Consider the following 6,460-nt stretch of genomic DNA (forward strand, 5'->3'; position numbering starts at 1 on the left):
AATAACAATAATGCTCATAATTCATTATCACCACTCAAAATTATCATTTTCAACCTTCATTTCAATAATCAACAACAACATCCAAGTTCAACATCATAATTCATCAAAATCAACAGCGACATCATACATTATCAAATTCAACAATTTCCAACAATCAATTCAATCCTATCCTAAAGTCCACTAGCTTAAGTGTCCAGAAATATTATATATTACATAGAAAAAATCAAAACCATACCTTGTCCGATTCCCAATATGCACAATACTCCAAGATTTGATTTCAAACAAGCCTCAACTCACCAACAAGCCATCAATTCAAGAACAAATGCTCCAATAATCCCAATTTCAAGCTAGACATACATAATTTACCATAAATCAACACCTAGAGTTCATAAAAATTACAATTTCACAAGGTAAAGAGCTTCCTTATCTTCTCCGATGGTGTTTGGGGCACAAACCACCAATAGCCCAACCTTAAATACCACCTAATCAATCAAAACACAAAAATTCACTCAAAACTAAAACCTAAATTTTCGAATTTCTTAGGGCAGAAAACTTGACAAGAAATTTCGAAAAGTTTACCATAATACTTAGCTAAAAGTGACGGGCTCGTCAAGAGCTTCGCATAGCCGCTGACAGCACACGAATCAGAGCACTGTAGCTCGAGTTATGGTCACCGGAAGTTGTATGTGAATAGTGTCACTTCTCTTCTCCTCTCTTCTCACTTGCAGCTGGTGTGTTAGTGTTTATGAGGGTTATGAGGCTGAATGACCTTCATTAATGGTGTTATATGTATTGGGCTTGGACCCGGTCCAATCCGTTAGTATTTTTGGTCCGTTTTGCCCAACTTTGGGTCAAACATTTAAAATTAGTGCCCGGTTTTTAACTTTAATTTATGTTCTACGTTTTTCCACTATTTTTATTATTCTCGTACAGCACCAGACATACTTAAGTTGGTACTACTGGTTAATTTACCGGTTCACAGAAAATTATATTTTTCGATTCAGAAAAATCTACTGAGTCCAAAAATCATATTTAAATTTCCTAATTAATATTCAAAATTTTTGGAACCTATTTTGGAAAATTTAATTATTTAATTAAACGGTTAATTCATCACAGTTCTTACACTCGAGACATGGTTGATTCACTATCACAGAAAATTGAAATGACTGTCGTCTGCTGTGGCCACAACTTTATATCATATAACAAATTTCTTAACCATTCTGCTTCTTTACCTACGGCCGATAAAGTTACAAACTCAGACTCCATAGTAGAATGTATAATACATGTTTGTTTCTTTGAGGCTCAACTTATTACTCCACCACCTATGGTGAAAATCCATCCTGAAATGGATTTGTTATCACTAAGATTTGTAATCCAACTTTTATCGGAATAACCTTCTAAAACTGCAGGATAATCGCTATAATGTAATCTCAAGTTTATAGTTTTCTTGAGATAACCAAGAATTCTTGTTATAGCTTTCCAATGTTGATTGCTAGGATTTTCTATAAACCTTGATAATTTGCACATAGCAAATGTTATATCAGGTCTAATACGATGCATTGCATACATTAAACTTCCTATAACACTAGCATATTCTAATTGTGCTATAGGTCTTTTCATATTTTCTTCTAATTTAAAATTGGGATCATATGGTGTATTATATTCTTTAATTATGAGATTATCAAACTTTTCCAATACCCTTTTGACATAATGAGATTAACTTAAAGTAAAGGCAATTTCATTCTTATGCACCTTTATGCCTAATATTGTATCAACTTCATTCAAATCCTTCATCTTGAATTTAGAAGTTAGATACTCATTCGTTACATGAATTTCCTTCTAAATTTGTTCCGATGATCAATATATCATCAACATATAGACAAATGATTACTCCATAATCTTTAGTAAATTTTGAGTAAATACATTTATACGCACTATTGTGTGAGAAGCCATTTGATAACACCACTAAATCAAACTTCTCATGCCATTGTTTAGGTGCTTGTTTTAGGCCATACAAAGATTTAATTAATTTACAAACTTTCTTTTGATTTTTGGGTAGCACATAGCCTTCCGGTTGCTTCATATAAATTTTTTCATTAACATCTCCATTTAGAAAAGCCATTTTAACATCCATTTGATGTATATGAAGCTTGTGAATGGATGCTAATGATATAAGAGTCCTAATAGAAGTCATTCTTATCATAGGTGCATAGGTATCAAAATAGTCTAGACCTTCTTGTTGTCTAAATTTCTTAGCCACTAACCTTGCTTTAAAGGTTTGTAATGAACCAGTGTTATACTTTCTTCTAAATACCAACTTACATCCTATAGGCTTTGATCCTAGAGGCAAATCAACCAAGATCCAAGTATTGTTTGATAATATTTAGTCCATTTTATCATTTATTGCTTCTTTCTAAAAAGGAAAATCCCTTGAAGCCATAGCCTCTTTGAACATTTGAGGGTCACCCTTTATGTTCATCACAATAGGAATCTTGTTTGTTATAGAATTCCTAGTTACTTCTACAAAAAGGTGATAGCCTAAGAAGAAATAAAATCTGGACCCAAGTCCTTTTCTTTTCTTACTCTCAAGCTCTTCCTTGGTTCAATCAACTCTTTGTCGCTTAGATATTTATTATTTTAATTATTTATTTCTTGTGAAACATTAGTATCATTTTGGGGATATTTTGAATTAGAAGTTGAATTATTGATAAATTTATTTTTAATAAATTCTACCTCTCTTGATTCAACAACTACATTAGACACTAAGTCTAATATTCTATGTGCTTTAAAATTTTAAGCATATCCTATAAAAGTGCCTTTATGCCTCTTGACCCCAATTTGATTCTCTTTCGATCAGAAACTCGATAAAAGGCTAAACACCCCCACACTTTAAGATAATTCAAATTAGGTTTCCTTCCTTTCCAAAATTCATAAGGAGAAACCTTTTTATGTCTTGATGGTATCCTATTATGGATATGACCTGATGTTAATAATGCTTTATCCCACAAATTGTAAGGCAATTTTGCATTTAGTAACATTGAATTAACCATATCCACTAAGGTACGGTTTTTTCTTTCTACCAAACCATTTTGTTGCGGAGTATGTGGAGCGAAAGATTCATGCACAATACCATGTAATTCACAACAGTTATCAAATTTATTAGAAAAATATTTTTCACCTAGATCACTACGAAGAACTTTTATTTTCTTATTGTGCATATATTCTACTTCTATTTTATGTTTTTTAAACATTTCAAAAGCTTCATCTTTATTTCTAAGTAAATACACATAAGTAAATCTAAAACAATTATCAATGAAAGTAATAAAATATCTTTTTCCTCATCTAGTAATATTGTCATTTAATTCACAAATATCACTATGAATCAACTCCAATAAATGTGTATTTCTTTAAACTTTAGAAAAATGTTTCTTAGTAATTTTGGATTGTATGCAAATATCACATTTTCTATTAAAATCTTTGTTACTAAGATCAATAAAGTTATTTTTTTGCATATGTTCAATTGATTTGTAATTTAAGTGTGCTAATCATGGTTCTGAAAACCGAACCGGACCGGCCGGTTCAATTGGGATAACCGAGAACCGGTATCGATTTGGTTGATGTTAAAAACTATTTGGCAAAAAAATGGTTAAAAACCGGTCGAACCGGCGGTTAATCGGTGAACCGTCAGAACCGGCCGGGTTTTTTTAGAGATTTCCGGTTCTGTGGCTACCTTAAAATGGCGCCGTTTAAGTTCATATAAAAAATAAAAAAAACCATGCCCTGCCCCAATTCCCCCGTATTTGCCATCCCAGACCCCACCCCTCTCTTTCTCTCTAAAAATTGGAGAACCCTAGTCCACAATCGGCCAAACTCTTCTCCTCCGAACTTCGAACACATCCTGTAGCCACCATTTCTCTTCGAAGTCATCGCCACTCTTCTCCTCCGCACAGACGGTGGGTGTGGTGTCACGTGTCAAAGGCTGGAAGCTCTGTTTGGCGGAAGTTCGAACGCAACCCGCAACCACCATCCCTCTTCTCATCCTTCCTCATTTCGCCGCCGTCGTAGGAAGGTCTCCTACTCTCCTCCCCTTTGATCGTTCTCGGTCATCGTCTCCTCTGTTCGAGCTCTCTCTTTGTCTTTGCCGGTAGGTCTCGTTCCTCCGTCGCCGTCACTTCTTTTCCTCCCTCACGGCCAGTAAGCATTGTTGCTTGGAATTATTTTTGCTTGTGTTGTAATTTGCACTGTTATTAATAATAATGAGTTGCCGAATGCTGATTTGTAGATTTTGTTAATACTTTTGTTAATTTGCACTAATTTTGTTAACATTGGATTTACTGATTTTGTTAATTTGAACTGGCTTTACTGATTTTCGATTGCTGAATGATTCTGTATTTTTTTCTGAGTTAATTTTGGTCATGTTTTTACACTTAAGGCTCTCATGTTTTTGCATTTCTTTTATGTTGATGTTGAAAATGCAATTCTCACAGTAAATAGAGTAAGTTTCTAAACCCAATAAGAAAGCAGTTAATAAAGCATTGTTAGGTGCAAAAAAAGCTATGCTTGGGATTAGATGAGGCTACAGGTGTTCCTGTAAGTTCTTTTCATTAATTTTACACTTATTATTATGCTTCTTCTGTCGAATGATGTTGATTATAAATGGTATCTGCTACTAGTAACTACTGTTTCTTTACAGTTCATGCATATTAAACCAGAATCACAAACAAAACTTTTAGATGCTACACTAAACTTGGAAGGAGTGTTGTTGGCTGGAGTTCCAGGAGTAGGAGGATTTGATGTTGTCTTTGCTATTACTTGGGAGATTCAAGCAGCAATGTGAAAAAAATATGGAGCTTATTCAATGTTATTTAATATTTAAAATTATTGAATTTAATTATTTGAAATTGTATATTAAATTTTTAATAATTTTATTTAATATTTAATTAAACCGGTTGAACCCCAATTGAACCTCGGTCGAACCATTGAACCAGTGAACCAGTCACCTTACCGATTTGTTGACCGGTTCAGTTTTTGTAACCTTGGTGCTAATCTACTATGCCATAAATCACAAGAATCAACAACATACAAGGAAACATTCACTTTATTAATACTAAGTTTAAACATGCCTTCAGTTCAATATCCTTTTTCCTATGAAGACTTCTCACCTAGGATGAAAGTGGTATTCACTAGAAGTCCAGTCCTACCTCATACAGTGAATAGGATCCTGTCTCTGGAGCATGTTGAGTTGATTCATGAGAGCACAAAAAAGAAGTTTACAGTGAGGGGTGAAAATCTGAGCCCCTGATGCATAAGCATCTTATACCCTTTTTAATATCATTTTAAGTCGTTTTTAGTTAGATTTTATTTATTTTCACTTGATTTTAGTGCAAAAATCTCCTTTGGATATTACTTTGAGTTTTTCTTGTGTTTTTATTATTTTAGGTAAAATTCAAAGTAGTTTCTATAATACCCCGTTATCCTAAGCCTTACCTCTAGCAGTAAAGAAAAGAATAACAAAGTGCCAGGACAGTTCTAAAGCTTATAATATATAATATATGTTCAAAAATTTATATAACTAGAAGCCCGATGAAGGAATAAAGCTCAAATTCACGTAAAGCGGAATTACAAAATGTGAAGCGTTCACACACGATAACTAAACGCGTAGACATGGACAGAACAAGACATAATATATACAAAACCTTGTAGATAGCCCCAAGATACACAAGGTAGTACTCAAATTAAATAAGACATATACATAAGCATAATATACAAAAAGAGGACTAGTCACAGCCTGCGAAGTTTAGGCCGGCTAGTCAGACTGAATACAACAGAGTTTTGATGTTTAAAACAGCAACGGCCTATCTCTCAAAGTTTTTAGAAATAAAGCCTCTAAGGCAACAAAGTTATATAAATACAAAGGATGAGAGAGTAACTATATCCAAAAAAAGAAAAATAATACAAAGGAGAAATCATACTCCGCTCTATCTCCATGTCTGCAAATTCATCGAGGTGGATTTGTGACCCGCGTCTGAAAAACAACAATATATGGTATGAGAATCGGAGGTTCTCAGTATGATAACAGTGCCCAATATATAAGATGTAAGGTTTCGGGATGCCAAAGGCAATCCTAGAACTTCGCACCGATACAGATATTCAAGCTTAACAATAAAAATAAATAAAGAACTTAAACCATAAATAGGGGAATCTACTTAAGGGATTTCTAACTAATACTAATCACACCGCTATATCCCACATGCTAACCTAAACTCCGTGCGATCCCATCGCCACTGCCTACCGAGCTTCCTCAATCCCAACAAAAGACACAGGTAATGCATACAAGTAAAGCACAAGTAATATACATATACAGCAAGTAATCAAATAGCAAGTAGACGTGTGATTCATTTAGGTATATTGAAGTTAAGCAAAGCAAACAAGCATATAGAAGATGCATATGATGAATGCA

Source organism: Arachis hypogaea, chromosome 5 (genome assembly GCF_003086295.3).
Source record: "Arachis hypogaea cultivar Tifrunner chromosome 5, arahy.Tifrunner.gnm2.J5K5, whole genome shotgun sequence".
In the NCBI taxonomy this organism is placed as follows: Eukaryota; Viridiplantae; Streptophyta; class Magnoliopsida; order Fabales; family Fabaceae; genus Arachis; species Arachis hypogaea.